The sequence below is a fragment of the Gobius niger genome (assembly GCF_951799975.1).
Source record: "Gobius niger genome assembly, chromosome: 7".
NCBI lineage: Eukaryota > Metazoa > Chordata > Actinopteri > Gobiiformes > Gobiidae > Gobius > Gobius niger.
The window spans coordinates 5553649-5576103 of NC_136858.1; positions in this window are offsets into that span (position 1 = coordinate 5553649).

Genomic DNA, 22455 nt, shown 5'->3' on the forward strand with positions numbered 1-22455 from the left:
GCCTTGTCATGACCACGCCCAATAATGGAACAAAATTTGAATTGATGATTTTGAAAGCCACATGGGTTGGGGACATGTTGGCCAAAATTGGAGGCTTTCCATAGAAAACTCGAGGATCAGGGACCAGAAGTTCAAGAGGTACGATTTTGAAGGTTTGAGGTTCGGGCCAAGATGGCCGACTTCCTGTAGCATTTAGGGCGGGGTCGTAATATCATTTTTGACATGTCTTGACGTGGTCTATGTCCCTGGCCAATGTCACTTTTGTACGATGAATTTTTTTGCCACCGGGCTCTCATTGACTCAATGTAAACTGCGTGCTTGAGGGGGCGCCACTGAGCCATATTTTATTATTTTCTCTCGCGAACCCTACCCAAAATTAGAGCTTGCGGAGCACTACGTTTTGACCCCTGTTACTTGCGAATCGGTTCACGTTTGCTACGTGAATTCTTGCGTTTTCGTCCCCCGTTAACGGTTTTAATTAGTCCCTCGCGGGACACTGCGTGTCCGTTGCTCGGGCCTAATTATACAGAAAATTAAGCGAGATAGAGGCATGTTGTAATAGACTTTTTTGATCAGTGCGACGTGCTGAATCAGGATATCACCTTTGTTTTCACTTTCGTGCAAGTGTAATTTTGAAGGTATAGGTAGGGGGCGCTATTTTTGTGAAAATTGTACAATTATCAAGGGTAATCAGTACGATCCACAGAGGGGCTTATGTGATCCAAAGATGAGTGTGATCTGAATTTGCATGCCCTTGTGAGTTGTCGTCAAAGAGGCGCGGAAAAAGCATGTTTTTTAGCAGAGCGGTAGAGACACACCGTAACAGATATCTGAACAAAAGAGCTTGATTATTGTAGCTCTACGCCTCTAGATTGCACTCACCAAGTTAAATGTCATTTGGTCCAAAATCCTGGGAGTGACTTGAAAAAATGTCAGGCGAAGAAATGCTGGGTAAAATTTTCAATCCAATATGGCCGACTTCCGGTTTGTCAGAGGAAGTAGCTATAATGACGTTTTACGTTTGTCTTGATGTGCTCTATCACTGTACCGAAAAACATAGGTTTAGGCCAAAAACTCATGCCTCCATTTGAATAGGGGTCAGACTTGAGGGGGCGCCACTGAGGCATTATGCACAGTGTGATTTTGCAGACTTCAAAATATTGAATTTTTCACCAACTTTGATCATTTAGTCAAATAAAATTGAGTTTTCGTTAATATTCAGGGGGTCAAAATTGGGGTCAAAGGCGCACCAAAATAATAATAATAATAATAATAATAATAATAATGGAAATGATTTTTCGGCCATTATTTTTCTCCCACAAAGACATTACTCAGAGTGACGTGGCTTTGATATGTTGTTCCCCATCACAGACAAGGTCTGTATGATTTTTTCCACACCTCCATACCATCCCGTTTTTTTTATACGAATTTTTAAAGACAAAACCTTTGAGGGGGCGCCAGTGAGTCATTTTTGGCGATGGCGGCTGCGTGTGCACACCATTAGGTCCAGGTGGGGAATGTGCACGCGCGCCGGATTGGGTCCTTTCCAATCCGGCCGAGTCTGTGAAAGATATGAGGCTTTGAAATTTGCTGAAAATGGCCTCTCAGTTGCGGCCTTGTCATGACCACGCCCAATAATGGAACAAAATTTGAATTGATGATTTTGAAAGCCACATGGGTTGGGGACATGTTGGCCAAAATTGGAGGCTTTCCATAGAAAACTCGAGGATCAGGGACCAGAAGTTCAAGAGGTACGATTTTGAAGGTTTGAGGTTCGGGCCAAGATGGCCGACTTCCTGTAGCATTTAGGGCGGGGTCGTAATATCATTTTTGACATGTCTTGACGTGGTCTATGTCCCTGGCCAATGTCACTTTTGTACGATGAATTTTTTTGCCACCGGGCTCTCATTGACTCAATGTAAACTGCGTGCTTGAGGGGGCGCCACTGAGCCATATTTTATTATTTTCTCTCGCGAACCCTACCCAAAATTAGAGCTTGCGGAGCACTACGTTTTGACCCCTGTTACTTGCGAATCGGTTCACGTTTGCTACGTGAATTCTTGCGTTTTCGTCCCCCGTTAACGGTTTTAATTAGTCCCTCGCGGGACACTGCGTGTCCGTTGCTCGGGCCTAATAATAAGAAACCACCCAAAAACAATAGTCCCTTGCCGCGACTGCGTCCGGCTCGGGCCTAAATATTAGGAGAACGGAGCGAGATAGAGGCATGGTGTAATATATTTTTTTGTTTGTTATGATGAGTAGAAGACATGTGGAAAGTTTCGCGGAAATCGGACAAAATAATTTTTTCAGGGTATAGGCAGGGGGCGCTATAGTGATGTGCACCGTGGAGTAATTGATCTCTATGGAATCAGACCGTAAGTGGCCTTCTGTCAGCCAAGTATGATCCAGACTGGATAGAGCGCGTGCCTGCGAGGTGGTGTCAAATTTACATGACAAAACGTGTTTTTGGGGGGGGCGCCATTCAAAACGGGGGGGTCTGAGTGAAAAAAAAGTCAGGTATTTTTTGTAGCCCCGTGTCAGGAGAGTCTGTTTAAACAGGTATGGGCTCATTCTGCTGAAAAACCAGGGACTAGTTTGTTGACAAACAAGACAGGTCCATACAGATTACCAATGAAAAGTCAAAGTCACGCCCACATCTTAGAAAATATGACATGACTATAATGTATTTTTTGGTTTCCAAAAGTGTCTAGAACATACTGGCATCATTGTATTAAAAAGATTCAAAAGTGCAGTTTTCAAGGTATGGCTAGGGGGCGCTATCCTGGGAGCAGGCTACACATTAATGGCTTCATTCTGTTCAGTTTCAGGTGGCGCATTAGTGACATGAATATGAGCTCTGTGGGTTTATGCCTGTGAGCGTGAGCTTTCTTGGAAACAACGTGAAATCTACGTGTTTTTTGCCGCGTCGTTACGAGGAAACGGTGAAACTTTTTTGAGAAACGCTGGGCAAATATTGAATTTCAATATGTCTAGATGCGCTGTGCTAAATGTGAGCTAAATCCGACGAAAAACCAGGGACTAGTTCGTTAAAACGTAAAATGAGTTTAGACGATGTCCGGGTTTGAAGCCAAGATGGCCGCCTCCCTGTGCGAGTGGGCGTGGCGCTCCAAGTGAGTTTTGGGCTTGTCCTGATGTCCCCTCTCACTGTGCCGAGGGATTCGAGCGTACGCCCAAAAACGCCCCGATTTTTTTGAATTGGGGTCCGCTTCCAGAGGGCGCTGTGGAGCCATTTTGTTGTGGGCGTGTCCCATTCGTCCAATATCATAAATTTTTTCGCTGCCTCATTGCCTCCGCCAATTTTGGTGAGCTTTCGCCCACGTTCAGCGGGTCAAAAACGCGATCATTTCCGGAGAAAAAAAATAATAATAATAATAATAAGAAACCACCCAAAAACAATAGTCCCTTGCCGCGACTGCGTCCGGCTCGGGCCTAATAATAACAATAACGATATTAATAATAATATTTATTATTAATAATATTAAACTACAGTGAATATACTGTCTTACTGACCACCAGTCCTGTTGTTTTTCTGTTTCATACAGATCGCAATCTCACAAAGGAGGAAAAGGTTTATAACTATAGGCACTCAAGAGCAAGGCGGGTGATTGAAAATGCCTTTGGCATCCTGGCAGCAAGATGGAGGATCCTTGGTCGGCCAATTGAGTGCCAACCAGACAAGGCTGTGAATATTGTTAAGGCCTGTGTGGCCCTATACAATTATCTAACCATCACTGATGCTGGCAATGGCCCAACAGCAAGATACATCCCACCAAACATGACCGACTCAACCACTGCCTCTGGAGAGGTGCTGCGAGAAGAGTGGAGAAGAATTGTTGAGCGAGACAGCAACTTCCAGGACCCAGGGAGTCTCTCCGCAGCTAGAGCCTCTCATGCAACCCTGGCCATGAGAAGAGACCTGTGCCAGTTTTTCCAAACACCGCAGGGACTTGTGCCTTGGCAAGATGATGTCATCAGCAGGGGGCGTTTATTTACTTAGGCACTCATAACATTGTGCTGTCATTCTGTTGCCTTTTTTTTTGTATATTAGTTGCTTTTTGCTGTTACTATTTGGATTTGTAAATAGATGTGTAATTACAATGTGTAAATATTTATTACAGAAGAAAACATACTTTAAAATATATTATAAATATTTATTTTGCCAAAAAATGTCATTCATGAATGGGTATATTTGTTCATTGCAAATCAATACTTTTGCCATTCAAAATATATACAAAAAAACTAAGAACAACCATGGGTCCCATATAAATGGCAGTAATAAACACTAAAATAAATAGTACCAGTAAATAGATACAAATAGTGAAAATAATAAACAATATTTACAATATATACAGCAGAACTACTCATCGTCCAGCATGGCAACCTTCTCTTCCGTCTCACGCATCAGCATTTGAAGCTTCCACTTAAAATCGGACAGCAGTGGTTGTGGTAGCCCTCGCATGAAATCGGCAACATGGAGAACATACCTCCCACACGGGTCCATTAACTGGAGCAGTGCCTCTCTCCTCTGGCGCCCTGACTCCATCACCGCCTCCCGCTCAGCCCGACGTTGATCCAGTATGGCCAAGACCTCCTGAACGCTGGAACCCGCTGGTCCACCTCGCTTCCTCTTCTGCGGCCTTGGGGTTTGATCAGCAGGTGGCGTTGGTAAATGCGCTGTGAGCTGTGGGAGTGCTGAAGTTGAAGGTGGTGGTTGTGTCGACTGTGGTGCTGGGTTGGGAGAGGGTGATGGTGTTTTCCTCTTTTGTGCTAGTGATGGAGAAGGCACCAGAGGCTGAGATGGTGGTGTAGGTGGTGGTGCTGAGGCTGCCATACTTATAGTCGGGCAGCTGACGTTGGAGGTTCCCTCCTCAGGGTCTGAGTCCATTTCCTCAACAGATAAATTATGAAAACTGTGTTAAAACATGTTTAATATTAGAATAATAATAATAATAATAATAATAATAATAATAATAATAATAATAATAATAACATTGAAATGTAACTCATTTGTTCTTCTAATTTGATCTTAATAGCTTATCAAGCTACTATTTTAGTATAGATATACAAAAAAAAGTATTGTTGAAGGAGCGATATTGACTAAATGAAAAAGTACCCAGCCCTTGTGATTACTAAGTTTAAGTTTTATGGTTTTGTATAGCCCAATATCACAACAGAAGTTGCCTCACAGGGCTGCACCAATCATTAAGGCAATACTAAGCACCCTATTAATCATAATTTACACAAGTTGTAGCATACTGTACAGTAAAACAATGATATATAGGCTATCAAAACTGTTTTGGACTCCCTATATCAATAAATACGTGTATAGGCCATTTAAATTATCATAAGAAGAGCAGCTCAACCCAGTAGATTGATGCAAATTGTAGCTGTTTCTGTAAACATGGCTTCAACAGTATTGTGGCTCTCAGCTCAGCCAATACAAAACAAGAAATTACAGAAATGAAACTTGACATTTAAGTTCAAACTATAATCAAATGTATCAGTCGCGGTACTGTTAACATTTTGAAGACTGACTTCATGATTAGCACGGACTTTTCACACATCTCCCGCGGGTATATTAGCCGTTAAAAAACAACGTAAAAGCTTACCTCCGCTTCACACTGAACACTCATGTTTGTTGACGTCTCCCGGTGTTTTATGAAGGGATCTAACCAACACAGAGAGGTGTAAAGGCTTGGAATTCCCTGACGTCCACGAGCCTGACCACTTTTTTTTTTTAGAACCCTTTTCTTTGCCATGGCAAACTTATTGCGAAGATAGCACCAGGCTCTTTGACATTCATCTTCTTCCTTGCCCAAAACCTCCGCGATTTCCCTCCAGGAATTGTTCGCCATTTGGCAGTCCTTATAGTCCTTCAGCGAAGTGTCATACAGATGGGAATACTGACGAACCATCTCTGCCAGCTCTGTCTCAAAACTATCCATCTTCGTTGTTGTCTTCCGCACCGGCAAGGAAGTAAACAGTGTCTTAAGTTCCGGTAAATTAGCCCCGCCCACTATAAATCCAGCCAATCACAGCGACAGTTCTCGCAGGCTCGTCGAAAAAAGTTCTGCTGGACCGACATGTCAACAAGAGCTGCCGAACAGGAGCTGCGAGAAGAAAATGACAAAGTTCTCGCGTCTTGTGGAGTATGAATAGGCCTTTAGGGATAACAATAATGGAATAGATTGCTTTTCATGGACTTCATTCACCCAGCGTACTGTGGTGACAAAATAGCTATAGCTTTTATGACAAAAGATAATAAAATAGAGATTAAAATAATGTGTCATTTGTCAAGTGTTTGACCTACTGTGTTTTCTTTTGGGCAGAAATATATTCCATTATGGAATTTGTAGAGGCGAAGGAGGTGGAGCAGGTGCCATCACAATGGCTCGTCAATGGTCACTGTGCGTGGCCCTCAGGTTTGAGGGGCACGGCGCTAAGCCATGCCGTCCGTGCTGCACTGCCTGTGGAGCCAACGTGGGAGCAGTACCGCGTGCGAGTACTGTACATTCATCATCCTTTTTTCACTGTGCATGGTCAATTATACTCACTGTCAGATAAATAAACAAACATCAGGCACAGTGACACAGGTTTATACCCCTTGTTGAGTTTATAGCCACGTGTAAAGACACCATCTGGTGCAGGAGCATGATGTGGGGCTGTGTTGCTGCCTCAAAAACAAAAGCAAAAACAATATATTTATCAATAAAACTCAACTTAAAAGTAAAATAAAATATCCACATACATCACAATACAAATACATACCGTGTGCGCTTTCTGCACAACATTTAGGTGGGTAAAGTCCATTTTCAGTCCCTTTTTTGTTGCCAATATCCGTGCTTTTCCTTAGGAACTTTTTGTGTCCGTGTTTTGCAGTCACCGGAAGCCATCTGCTCTATCCAATTACACACATGACTTTGCGCTCTGCTATTTCCCTATTCAACCATAAGGGGTCACTAACGCAACATAGGTATGACATAACTATTTGTGGACAACTTAAATTACAATATAAACCAAAAATAAATACATTTCTTCTGCGACAGCTACACCTTGTTTACTATGACAGACGATATTTTTCTTCTATGATGAATCTGAACTCTACATCCTACCAGAAAAAAATGTTGTCCAATCACTTTTTTTTTTTTAGAATCTTTTTAAGTTCATTATAAGACTGACAAAAAAAGACCAAGATCATGTATTTATGAAAACTATTATAACTATTATAAAAACTGTCCATCATCACTTTTGATTCTGCTTTGTTGGAATCATTCTTCAAAAAGCAATTCCTCTTCTTAGAAAACCTTGCCTGTGGAAGCCAATAGAAGTTAATGCAGTAGTATGTAGTGGGTGGGAATTCTCACAGGACACATTTGCTAGAGGTCAGGATCATATGAAGATAGGATCAAATACACCTTTACAGACCGTCACTGACCAAAGAAACCATCTGTTTAATTTCACATGTCCATTGTTGCATGTCACACATTATTACATTTAAATTGTAGTAGACTTGTTAGCACTCCTCCTCATGTTTGCTTTCCTACTTTCTCCAAAAGGGTTTTACATCTCTTACAGCCTGTTGAAATCTATGACTGCAAAACTGCTTATGTTTTTATTCATTTATTTGCTTTTTTGTAAAAAGAGAACTATGAAGAGGGCCGGAGGAAGTTGAGAGAGGCGGAACTCACGTCGGACCTCCAGTCGGATGCGGAGCCTGAAAACAAAAACAAAAGTCGGCGCAAAACACAGTAAATATCAAATTAAAATTTTCACTTTCTTGAATTTGAGAGTGCGCATGGGGGATGACGGATGAAAATTAGCCTAAGGCTACAATCCGGTATGGCTTGTTCATTAACTTGCACTGTCCCTACCAAATAAACCATAAATAAATACATTTGGACACATTTTGTGATGTCATGTGTCCAGATGGAGACATATGCCACAATACATTGAACGGAACAAAAACTGGTACACAGAGTTTTTGTTCCGTGTGAACATGTTAGTCACAAAGAATCTGAATTTTTGAAAATCTGCATTTTGACTACCAGGGAAATTGTAGCTTCTCTCCATCTCAATTACTGAATGTTGACCAAATTAACACAACCTATTGCATAAACATACTGATTTTTGTATCCTCAGGAAAAGACGTTTTCTGTCATCCGACTCGGAGGATGAAGGGCCACGGTCCTCCACCCCTGCGGCCCGAGTTATTAATTTGAATGCCTACCCCCCTCCTCCCCTTATTAAGGGGGAGGAGGACTGGCCTCCAGGCTTGGAGGAATCCATTGACCTGCCACTGGAAGACCTCCCACAGCTGGCAGCAATGGAGGACAAGCTTGGCTCGGCCGATTTCCGGTCTTCGCTGGTGAGCTTTTATCAATCTGTAAATATTGAGTGCAATTACAAAATGCAGCTATTGGGAGGGGCCGACCAAGGGACAGTCATACTATTTCATTCCTCTTCCTCTAAAACATATATCATTGACTCTGTGGTCTAACTGTAAGTTTCCTTTGTCTATCTGCATTTATTTGATATATTTTGGAAAGGATGTTTTGAAATACTCACTGCATTAAGGCATCTCATATTTTCGGTTAAATTTATGGTAGCCTTTAAATTCACTTGAATTTAGCAATTTACTATTTTACTTTTTTGCAGACTAACTACCTAGGGACAATCGGGGGGATCAATGTCCAGGACACGACCTCCCGTATTTTAAAAAAGGTGCTGAGCCATTCCCTGGCCCAGAAAATGAATTGGAGGGGGGTAAATGGAAAGGCTGCTCTGTCCACCACACAACTAAGAAAGGTCATCGTCGGTAAGTGGTGATAGTTTTGTTTTGTTTTTTGTTGTTTTTTTAACTTTCCTACTGTTGTTGATTTGTTTTCTTTTGTTCCTTTCTTTAAAAATCGGATTCTAAAATAAAATAATTAATTTTTTATTTTTATTTCAAGGTGCTGTACGAAAAAAAAACAATAATTGCGTTAACTACCGAGGCAGAGGTGGAGGGCAAAATAAAAAGATGGCTGCAGCTAAGCACAGATAGGGAGGGGGGTAGAAAAAGAAGGCTGCTGGCCAAAGAGGGGCAGCAGGCCCAGATGTAGAAATTGATTAATTATTTTTTTTATTTTTTTATCCTAATTAATTATTATTATTATTGTTGTATATTGTATATTGCTGTTTATGTCAATGTTGCTGTTTTTATACATAGTTTGTTCCTCTGCAATTAAATTTTTTACACATTTTTTACGTAAAATTGTCTATCTTTAAAACATATTAAAAAAAAATAATTTACATAAAATTCAATCATTCAAATTGTCACAGAAATTCTGAAGCCTATTATTTGTGACCTTGCAACAAACTGGGTCTAATCATCCTCGGGAAACACAGAGAACTGAGAGTTGTAGCAACTAAACACAGCGCACAGCTAGCTCTTGGCTCGTGGCCCCTCAGTACTCAGTACTGGGCACAGTGTAGGACAGATCAGGAGCAAAGTACCCGAGCACAATGTCTCTCTGTTTTAAATATTATAACGCGAGAATGAGAATGGCCCTAATTAGTCTTTTGCTTCTTTATGCACTTTTACCTTACCATGTTGCGATGAACTACAAAGCGATAACTTACAACACTGGATCTATGTTAATACATTTGCCAACACAAATGAAATTGGGTTATGTGTTTAGTTGTGTTGTTTTCTTTTTTAATTCTAGGTCTAGGAGAAGAGGCAGAGCCTGCAGTCTCACCCAATGATCATTGACAACACTGTTAGTAATTGCTTAATGGTTGTGGCATGGTCTAATTAAAAAAAAAAAGTGGTTTATAGGAGGTGCATTTGGGATTTTAACTGTTTCCTTTTTTTGCTCAAGCTGTAGTTCTTTAGTAAATTGAGCAAAATATTGTGAATAATTAACTGAACCTGATTAATGTATAACATACATTTTAAAGTAAAAATGTATCAATGTAATGTAGACATGTAAGATATTTTATAATTATGTATTGTTTTGTGTGATTGAAGATTCATTGGAGATGTATACATTTCATTTGTGCTTATTTTTTGTTCAGACTGCAGGGCATAAAAAAAATCATTAAAAGGCATTACATTTGCAATAAGGTATGGACTGCAAACAAACCAACAAATCACAAACGTCATGTTAAGTTTGCTTCATTTAATTGCTAATGATTGTGTTTCTCTTTTAACAGAAATAATCAATAGCATGCCATGCCAAGGTCTTATTATAGGGTTGAAAAAGTTGTAGGTATAGACTTGGGTCTTAGTCTATCAATATAATATAAACAGAAATGACGGTAAGTAAGAACAGTATATCATTCATATTCACAAAAGCAAATGAATAGTGAAATTTTGTACAGGTTTGAGAGGCCAATGCAGCGATATAACGCATAAAAGAGACAGCACATGTTTCACCGGAGATAACTCTGCTTGAGGTAAAAACTTGTACAATTCTGTACTTAACCAGCAACATGTTACAACCCTGTGAGGGGTACTCCATAAAATTTACTTTGTCACTAAACTGATTCATAGGACAACAATCTGCACAGCTCTGTAATTGAAGTGTGGAACGTTCCACCATTGATTCAAGAGGCTTTGTGAGCGACAATAAAGCATCCGGAACAGATGCCCTAGCCACCTCAGCTGCTCCTTTCGACGTGAAGGAGCAGCGACTCTACTCCGTGCTCCTCCCAGGTAACTGAGCTCCTCACCCTCACACAAGTGGTCGTTTGTTTTATCCCTGAATTATACGACATAAGACGTTTGCTAAAACAGCGCCCCCAAGTTCCCATTGAGGGTATGTACATTACATTTAACCCAATTCAGAAACGATTTTTTGTACGTTGTGTATCTGACCAACTGTGATGACGATTCCAAAACTTTCACAACTTGAAAAATTAGCCCCCCATGCAGTATGTGAGGACAAAAAACAGCCCCAAATCTGTAGTCCTGCCACACCTGTGGAGGAACTGAACGGGCTGTGCCAAATGATCTCCAAGCGCGCGCTCTGCGCCATTACGCATCACACCATCCCCACCGCAGTGGTCACAATTCTCCCCACTCTCATATTATGTTATACCATGAATACTCGATTCTGATTGGCTGGTGGGTGCTAACAAGCGTGCATTATTTTCGTATAACCACACACGTAGACCGTTGCGCGTCGTGGTGTTCTTGACTCTGCGTCGTGCATTATAACCGATAACGAGGAGCACGGCCTCGTTGTTTAATCCTTACTTATATGGTTATCGCCATTTTACTCACAACAACAGCAACACCAAAGCACTACTTACCACTGATGTCTTCGTGAGTCCTTCTCCTCCATATGCGTAATTTTCAACTCCATGTTGTTTCCACTTCCATCTCTGTCCTCAAACGTCCTCGTTTTTCCACTGTTTTCCACAAGTCCTGCGTCTCTTTTCAGAATGTCTCTGGAGAAAGTGCTGCCAAATGTCCGTGATGAAACTGACTGATGTAGTTGATTTCTCCGCAGCATCTTCATTTAAGGATAAAAAAATAAAACATTGCAGATGTGTTTAGCTCGCGGGTTTTTGAACTAGATTTGACGGACATTAAGTGTGTTTTAAAGGAGCTATACCTGATTGTACAAAGAAACAGGGTCACTCAAATTTCAAATTGCTGTTTTGCATCTCAAACTTTCCTAATGCATTTACAACATCAAAATTCGTCACAGGGACTGAGTTTAAACCAGGTTTCACAACTTTCAGGGAGGAAAACTGTCACTTCACTGTAAAAAAGGCCTGACATTTTATGACTGTTTAAAAGGCTTTAAAACCAGTGTTTTTTGGATAAATGTCTGCTTTTACTTTATTCATTTTGTATTTATTTATTGGTTTATTTGGTCGGGACAGTGCATGTTAATGAACATACATGGGTCTCATGCATGTAAACCCGCCACACCTGAATGAATTTGTGACACCTGCTTTAGTCTTTTACCATGAACAATTCTCCGTAAAATGTGTTTAACCGTTGGTTTTGTACTTGGACTGACATAAACTCTTAGCGCAGCCTAAAGCGCACCGACATGCAGAACACCGCGTGGTTTCTCTTTGTATTTCGCCTTTAAAACAGCCTTTTACTGATGCTAAAAGGCCAACATGATGCAGCTAACGCCGTAGCTGAGAGCGCATGGACTTTGGATAAAATACACGAAGCCCAGAGCGGTGGGAGAGGAGAAGGTATAGCCGCCGACTCGGGAGCATCAATGACGCTGGAACCGCTGAATATCTCCCCACTCACCCTCTGTGTTTCTTAAACATTAAGTTGAAAATGAGGAAATGCAAACAAAAAGCTCTATTATTTCTAATATTGAAATCTGAGGCTTAATATTGACGAGCAGAGGCTCTGAGTAACTCGTCCTTTGAGACTTTTACGCACCAGTTTTAAAACGCATGAGTTGCGAACTCGTGTTCTGTGATTGATTCTGAAATTATGTTTAGTTTAGCTCAATTTATTCTGCAATCTCTGATTATATTGTTAATTCAAATAACTTGCATAAATCTCAACAAAAACGAATGTAGTGAGAGGTTAATTATGACAGATAAAAACAGCTCAGTGCGTGTTTTTGCGACGCTGTTTCTCAAAATAACGGAGTAAAATTATTCTTAATGAAACCACTGGTTTAAACTCTCTAATGCCGCCTCCATTCTTCATCAAAAGTAAATAAAAATGTGCACAGGAAACCAAAAAAACAGCCCAATCACGTGTCAGATCCTCCCAGTTTCTGTCACTCCAACAACACATTTGCAACCAACAACGGGTAAACAAACACCTTTTACGGACAATTGTTCATGGTAAAAGACTAAAGCAGGCTTCCCAAATTCATTCAGGTGAAAGTTAATTTTTACAAATGAACAAGCAGGGGCGTAGCACCAAATTCTGGGCCCTGGGGACAAACTATCTTCGTGGACCCCTCCCCCATATAAAATTCACATTTCATATTCTATGTTCTTTGACCACATAACAGTGGTTTAGTGGTTTGACAGTGCAGTTAATTTATATTCTATTATAACTTTATTATATATACCTTAACTAAGGGAAAAAATGGGTTGGCCAAAAAAAGTGCTTCATATACAAACACATATGCAATCCAATGGGTACTTAGTTCATGGTTTGTTTTATTGTTTGTTTGTTTGTTTGTTTCAAGTCAATGTTTGCCTTGAAATTGCATCTGATTTGGCTTCAGTTACAGAAATTGAATAACCTTTAATCCTGTAGCGACATAGATATTAGGGTGGAATATTCTACTTTCATTCGGCCAATTGAAATGGCTAGTTTTAGGTAGAGCATAATGATTATTAGCAGACCACATTAAACAGGAGGACTGCACCAGGGACATGGGATATTTGTGCTGAGAATAACACATGTGTGACTTTAAAATAGGCATTAAAATGCTATTTTACAAAAAAATGATGATACTATGATGTCTCTGTGGCCACAGGCCTGAACACAAAACTCCAGGGCTTCAGTCTGGTTTAGTCTCACCATATTTGAAGCCTATACCTTTAAGTGTATTATCAGTAAATTGTTGTTGTACAAAGTTACGTTGGAATCGACTAAATGGCACGAGCTCCACCTTTTACTAGAACCAGGTTAACTCGTCTCGAAAGCTGCACATTTATAATGCATGAATCCAAATGCGCGCGGCTAATTAGCATAATTAATTCGGCGAAAACGGCGTGCGCGACCTGTGGCTTTTGTCACTGTATTGGCCTGATGGCTCAATTAAAATAAATATGAGGAAAGAGAAACTTTAGAGGTTAAAACGAGGAGAGAAGCAGCTCTGTCTCTTCCTCTGCACCATCCTCGTCTCAGCGCAGGCAGAGGCAGGACGCGCCTCACCTCATGTTTAACTGTCATTTATGACAAGAAAGTTTCCTCTAAGGTCCGCTAGAACAGGCTAGTGTTAAATAAAAGCACAGTAGAGCGAGGCCATACCAATACCTGTCTTTCCTCATAGCTCTGTGTCACTACATTACAGAGTCCACCTCATCAAGTCACTGCTGAGTTGAAGCGCACGGTGCTGAACACCGGTGTGTGGGCTGGACCATTTGGCACATTTTTAAAGGGGTGTCAGGGCCCTGAGATATTATCCATCATTGTTGTTTGTGCAAAATTCTGTGTAGCAACCATTGTATTTTAGCCCGGTTGTGTTCAGTACTTATAGTATCATTTATGAGGAAACTTAGAAAGTACAATACAGAACGCATTCTGCAGCATTTTTGAGGGCCCCTCCCCTGCTCTGGGCCCTGGGTACTCAGTACCCTTTACCCCCCCAGTCCGACGCCCCTGGAACAAGGGAGTGCTTTGACGTCATATCTAGAAGATGTCTGTCAATTTCAACAAGAATCTCGGGCTTCGGTTTTCCTGTGAGAATGCGCCACATAAAAAGCAGACGTGCGGTGTAATTGTTTTATAAAATGGATAATGCTTATCCCATGCGAATAGGGCTGAACCAGGCTCTCGCGGGAGCATCAGACCGTGTGTGTCTATTGCGTCTATTGTGTCTATCTATCTAAATAAACTGCTGTAAAGCATTTCTTCTGATGCCTGTGATTTATAAAAAAAAAACAATTCTAAAGCAGAATTTCCATAGCCTACAAAAAAATCATAACAAATAGAGAGCAGTGCCTCCATTTTCCATATATTGCTGCTCAACTTGCTCTTGAATGTGCCACTAAAGGATTTTTGTTGTTGTTGTTGAATAATACATATTTTGTTTATTTGTGTTTTAGGACAGTACACAGGCATTTGTACTTTGGAACTCTGCGTCCCAAAAATGTAAGTAGCCTAATTGCTTTAAATACAGGACAATGCATTTGAAGTTTTTATGTTGCATTTACTCGCAGTTTCTCATTAAAAGCTGCCGCTCTCACATTTTGGCATGATTAAAAACCTAGTTTTAGACAGTGTGTTAATGCCTGTATGAGGAGCTGTCTAGTTTATTTTTGTTTCCTTTTGTCTTACAGTGACTGCATGCACTGCACAATGGCCACAAGTTCCTGACAGATGCTTGCTGTTTTTTTGAAGACTATAGGACTGTGTGTAACACACAAGAGTATGGAGCTGTAATTCAGTGATTCTTAACTGGTGCAGCATCGGTACCCATCACCCTGCAACCCAAATTAAAAGAGGCTACATTCCAGACCATAAAACACTAATGTTTATGTTTAGTTTAGTTTTTATGAAAAAAAATGTATAGTATGTAAAGCATAAGAATAATTCAAAGAGAACTGATAGTCAAACAAAGAAAATTCATGGTGATTTGATGCAGGTTATTGATATGAAGCATTAAATAAGCCATGAAGCTGGAATCATCACCAAAACAGCTGTCACCAGTGGAGTTCGGTATTCCTGTTGCTGTTTTTACATTACATTATATTTACTCTAAGCATGTGTTTTGTTGATTTCTTCATGAGACTGCAGTTGCAGCCTTGTCATTATCATTTTTTTTTTCAATCTTGAAAATGCTTTTTTGACCAGTAAAGCATAAAGGATAAAATATTAATTGTATTAATTGTAGCCAGTGAGAAAATTTGACTCGGTACAGTTTACTCAACAAATGCACGTTTTATGGTGCATTTGAATATTGCCATATAGCCTGTGGCTTTAAATACAAATCAAAGTGTTTATTTGTGATTAGTTTGAGCAAATTTATTACGTTGTCGAGCCCCTGCTTGACTTCAGTGATGCGCGCTGGAGTTGGGATATAGGCCTAGTCGTTTATACGCTGGGAAATTCGGAGATAATTTGTCCAAATTAACAGTTGCCTTAACAGTGCGGCTGGACCGGGGAAAACATCTTTAGCTAGGTATTGACCGATCTGGAGTTTCATTTGTGTGACACACGGTTGCAGGCAACCGGGAGTAGATTTTCAGGAGGGAGATGAGAACGTACTATGTGCCGAACCCAGGGCTGCCTGGCACGGCTGTGTTCGCCTCCACTAGCCTATACCTGGAGGAGAGCTTCCATGGGGCGTAGACTTAACCTCTTAAAACTCTATGTACCGGGACCGGGACGTAGAACCGCATACATTTTTGTCACGCTATATCTTCACGCTGCCTATTTACAAACCCTTTCATGTTACACATCAAATTAAACCTATAAAACTTGTGTTTTCGAAAATACAAACCATACCAAAGTACAACAACAACAGCATACTAAACAAATACAGTTTTGTCAAAAAAGCAAAATATGAAAAAAGTGACTTTTTTTACCTTTGAAGGTTGTCAGCAGTTCAAATATCGATCAATCCTAGCGTCCATGGTATCATTTTGTCCGTGATAGTCCAGTGAATATAATCCAGGAAAGGTTGTCATGTCCAAAAGACACTAAAGATCCACAAAGGCACGAAATCCGCTTGAAAATGTATCCAACATGCGATAAATTTGACTGTTTTTCCATACATATTGACTCGTATCCTCCGTCGTTTGTTTACGTCCTGGGTAATTCCGGTTCAAAAGTGCAGGCAAACTTCATCTGGTTTGATTGACACCTAATTTGACCAATTGTCAACGTGCATGGAGTGACTGACAGGAGAAACATTGAATCAGGTCCTCAGAGACGGAAATGGTCCTGCCCACTTTCCGCCACAACCATTTCAACCAATGAGGTTACGTGTTGATTCTGATGTCACTGGCGGGAAGCCCAGAAGCTGTCGAATACAGGAAGGTATAACTTGCCCAGTGTTTTGACAGATCCGGCGAAGTTATCAGCGTGCGTATTACTTTTTTGAATACAGCGAGTTTTGTGCGTAAACGCGTACACGCTAACGGTTGTGCGTCCTCGTGCGGTTTGTTTGTTGTTTGTTTGTTTTCTCGAGGAAACAATATGGCTAAGCGCCCTCAAAACGTACGTTTAAATTTGAAAGAAGCTGTCGAGGAGTGCACCAGACCTGCTGATGATGGCGACAGTTTCTACGAGGGATTTTCTGAGGCTGAGAGCAACGTTTCTTCTGTGGATTCAGTGGCGGAGGACATGTTTCGTCAGGGGCTCGATGACATTCTTGATAGGTAAGTGTAACTTTAGTAGTTTTGCCAAACAATATTCTTTATATATTTATTTTATAATAGTGTAGTATGGGATTCCCTCTCAGAATAAAATGCTAATGTTGTTAGCTTTGTACCCTTGTATTTTTTCTTCATGGTACTGAATAAAACTAAAATCATTTTTGTCTTCTACTGACAGGAATCAGATCCTGACTGGGACCCAGATCCTAACCTCGACTCAGAATGGGAACCAAGCTCTGTAGTTCTGATTGAAGCAACAGAGGGTGTCTGTGCACAGTAAGTGTCATCCTGTTTTATAACTAATGCTGGAAAAAAAAATGTATATATATATTGTAAATATAGTGTATTTTATTGCTGTTTTTGGATTTGCTATTTGATAAGAGAAGAAATTTCTGGATTATAAATTGTGAATTGTCTACTCTGGGGGAATAGTGGGACGGGTTTTTGTTACTCCACATTATGTTTATTAGATAATACTGTAGTTTATATTTTATTTGTATTACATTCTGCTTGTTTTATACTTCTAGGCAACCCGATGAAGCTGATCTGGAGCCAGAACCTTTGGCAAAGATGCCGAGGGTGGAGAGCATGAGAGGAGAATGTCGTGCCAGAGAGACGGGCAGAGGGATGGCCAGAGCGGCAGTCAGCGGTACAAGGATAGAGACAGGCAGCGAGTCAGGGAGAGGGACACACAGAGGGGCAGGCAGTGGGACAAGGAGAGAGTCAGGGAGAGGGACACATAGAGGGGCAGGCAGCGGGACAAGGAGAGAGACAGGGAGAGGGGCAGGCAGCGGGACAAGGAGAGAGACAGGGAGAGGGACACACAGAGGGGCAGGCAGCGGGACAAGGAGAGAGACAGGGAGAGGGGCAGGCAGCGGGACAAGGAGAGAGACAGGCAGCGAGACAGGTGTAGGGACACACAGCGAGACAGACAGCGAGACAGACAGCGAGACAGACAGCGGGACAGGCAGAGGGAGAGGCAGAGGGACAGGCAGAGGGACAGGCAGAGGGAGGAGCAGAGGGAGGGGAAGACGAGCCATTGCCAGACCGACATTGGAAACATCAGAAGAGGAATGGTGTGGTGTTGACCGTCCTGACATAATCCCTACCCAGCCCATTTTTCGCCCAGCACGTGAGCCAGGGTGCCAGCTCATCTCCACTTTAAAGTACAGTCCATTGCAACGTTTTGGCCAATACTTCACAAGCTCAATTCTAAGGACAATAGTTCACAACACCAATCAGTATGGGAGCATTAACATAAATCCACCATCCAATCCTTGGACTAATGTTACTCTGGAGGAGATGCATTCCGTTTTGTCCATCATTATATTCATGGGATTGATCAAAGCCCCTGCACTAACGGACTATTGGAAACTGAATGAGCTGTACAGTTTTCCTTTCCCACGGAAAGTCCTGTCTGGAAAGAGGTACACGACCATTATGAGGGCTCTTCACCTCAGCAGTCGCGAAGATGATGAGGCAAATGAAGCCAAAAGAGGTACCCCAGAATTTGATCGTCTGGGGAAGATCAAGCCTCTCTATGATGAAATACGAGAAGCCTGTCGCACTCGATTCCAGCCGAAGCAACATATAGCCATCGATGAGCGCATGGTGGCTTCAAAAGCCCGCGTCATTTTCTAGCAGTACATTAAAAGCAAACCTGTAAAGTGGGGGTTCGACTCGGAGATGGGGTACACATGGGACTTTTTTGTTTATGAGGGCAAGACCGCAGAGAGGAGTGGGAAGGGTTTGAGCTATGACTCTGTGATGCAGCTCATAAATACAAATTTGCTGGGTACAGGATACAAACTTTATGTAGATAATTTCTACACAAGTGCGGCACTGTTCAACGACCTCCACCAGCAGAGAATCTGGGCTTGTGGAACAATTAGGCAAAACAGAGTAGGCTACCCCACAACTAAAAAGAATGCCCTGGCCTCCCGTGATCCCCGTGGAGCGATTCGCTGGATTAGGAATGAGCCCCTACTCTACGTTCAGTGGCGAGACACAAGAGATGTCTTTCTTTGCTCAACACTCCACACAGCCCATGGCCCTGAGACGGTACAGCGCAGGATGAAGGATCGTGAAGGGAACTGGACCACCAAACAAGTCCCAATCCCCCCGGCGGTGAGGGACTACAACAAGTATGTATTTTACAGCATAAGGTTGTTGTTTTTGAGGAAAAATTATCCTTGTTTCTAATGCATTGTTATGTATTTCTTTAGGCACATGGGAGGCGTTGATCTGTCTGATGCTCTAATCGGATACTATGACGTCCTCCACAAAACGAGGAAGTGGTACAAGACGTTTTTTTTACCATTTTGTGGACATCGCGGTGGTGAATTCTTACATCCTGCACAAGTGCCTTGCTGAAGAAAGGCAAGAGAAGCCTATGTCACAAAAGGTGTTTAGAGAGAAACTCATTGTGCAACTGGCAGAGGTAGGCACGCGAAGCAAACAGCAAGAACAAGGCCGACCAGAGGAAGGACACAGTGTGAAGCATCATCGTCTGGTGCACATCAGTGACAGTGGCAATAAAACGAATGGCAGATTAAGGTGTAAGAAATGCCAGGCTAAAACCCCTGTGAAATGTGGCACATGTGATGTTGCTTTGTGCTTTCTCCCCTCCCGGGGTTGCTACAACGAGTGGCACACAGAAAATAACTTGTGAGTGGCCTGGAATATCAATCTGGTCATCGCTTTCTCAACAGAATAGCCATGACATCATAGTGTATATATTTTACTGTGAGAATTGGTTCTCAATATAGTTGGTAAAAAAATAATAATTAAAAAAAAAAAAAAAAAACAGTGAGCATGTATATAGTTTGCAATCATAGTGTATATATTTTACAGTGAGCATGTATATAGTTTGCAATCATAGTGTATATATTTTACAGTGAGCATGTATATAGTTTGCAATCATAGTGTATATATTTTACAGTGAGCATGTATATAGTTTGCAATCATAGTGTATATATTTTACAGTGAGAATTGGTTCTCAATATAGTTGGTAAAAAAAAAAAAAAAAAAAAACAGTGTGCATGTATATAGTTTGCAATCATAGTGTATATATTTTATAGTGAGAATTGGTTCTCAATATAGTTGGTAAAAAAAAAAAAAAAAAAAAAACAGTGAGCATGTATATAGTTTGCAATCATATTGTATATATTGTACAGTGAGCATGTATATAGTTTGCAATCATATTGTATATATTTTACAGTGAGCATGTATATAGTTTGCAATCATATTGTATATATTGTACAGTGAGCATGTATATAGTTTGCAATCATATTGTATTTATTTTACAGTGAGCATGTATATAGTTTGCAATCATATTGTATATATTGTACAGTGAGCATGTATATAGTTTGCAATCATATTGTATATATTTTACAGTGAGCATGTATATAGTTTGCAATCATATTGTATATATTGTACAGTGAGCATATATATAGTTTGCAATCATATTGTATATATTTTACAGTGAGAATTGGTTCTCAATATAGTTGGTAAAAAAAAACACAAAAAAAACTGAGCATGTATATAGTTTGCAATCATATTGTATATATTTTACAGTGAGCATGTATATAGCTTGCAATCATATTGTAGCAGACAAATGGCCTGCCTCACCAAACAGCGACAGTGTGTTGGGTTGATGTGAATCCTCCTATAGTGTATATTTGTGTACATAGTATTATATTTTACAGTGTGTATATAGTTTACAGTGATTGTCAGGAAATTATTAAAGTTATATTTTTTAACCATAATACTAGTTTGACTAGTTTGATAGTATATGTTTTTTTTAGCTAGACAGATACATTTTGGTTGTAGATTCTGATTCACCTTGGCCCTACCTTTCCATAGAGCCCTTATTGAAGTCTGTAAGTTGAAGCATTCAGAAGTTATTCATTTTTTCCCAAACGTTTTCAAACCTATCCAAATGTATCCAAATTTGGCCATTTGGGGTCTCCAAAAAGTCCCTCTGTAAAACGCCTGAAGATAACCACAGTAAAATTGGTCTAATATTTACATTTTTACAGATAAACAGAAAATCTTTGAAATATAAATGGCCAGGATGTTGTTCTGTTGGTAAATGGTGTCAAACAGCCCATACCTTACCCACAGGAGCTATATTTGCCACTATTATCATAAAAAAAATTAGGCGAGAAAGGAAAATTTAAAAAATTCTTGGTGTTTCTAGTGATTTTTTTTTTTTCCTGTGATATCAAAAGCAACACTTACTATTTTAGGACAAGCTACTGGATGCTGTGTGTACAAAACAGCAATCACTTTATCTATACTCCTAATTATTGAAGAGTAGCTGCAATTTTAATTCGGATAGGTGCTATTCCAGGCGTTCTTAACAAAAATCGCCTGGTGCTTTAAGAGGTTAAGGGCCTGTCACAATGCATCATTTGCGGCCTCAAAATATGAAAGTCGTGCGATCACTCTCTTTTGGCGCACGGGCATCTGCACGAGCGACCGCTATTGACCGCATGAAAAGGTGTGAATCGCAGTTGGCGTATGTGGCGCAGCTGAATGTCATACATGCACAAAATTCAGTGGCGCTCGAGTGCGACTGAATAAAGCCGCAGCAGGCCGCTAAGGCCGTGAGAATGGTGAGAGATAAATCGTCTCAGTCGCGCAGATGGTGAGATACTGGTGAGACACTGGTGAGCGCCACTTTCAGTCTCGTGCGATTTTTGTTGTAGATATATGGCTAGACACTGTTTCCACTTCCCCTGTTTGGTCTAGAGCGCAGAGCAAACTTAGGGCACGGGTCCTCGTGAATATGCCAACGAAGGCAGTGCGCAAAATTTGAGGCAGGGAAATGTCGCATTAACTCGACTGTGTGAAGTAAAACTGCGTAAGAAATGATTAAGTGGGAGAAGCAGGTGTAAACCTTCACGCAGAACAATATAATGCTGTTGGTGTTCTAAACGTTTACAAAAATGTATATCTGTCTCATTTACAAAGGTAAAATAATAATTGTGTTGTTTTAACGGTGTACGCTTTTATAAAGAAAGTGCACGTTACCTGCGACCTTGTTTCCCTTGGCTCGACTTGCAGTTCACAACCGCTGTCCAAACAAAATGCTCCACAAATTAAAAAGGCTCCACGAGTCTGTCCCACGTCCTTTTAAAGTTCATCATCCTTACGAAATCCGCGGGGACGGCGTGTTGATGATGGTTACATGAGGAGACACGAGCATTAGAGTGAACCTGGCCCCCCATCATACTCAAATTTAAATGACAAATATGCCAATCGTTTGTGCTGTTTTGTGCTGTAAAAATCTTCGTTTGTGCTGTTATCGTTTTTGAGATATTGATGATTGTTTTTTGCATGCAGTGTGTGTTGCCGTGCGCCTCTGGCACGTGAGCGCGCCTCAGAGGAGGACGA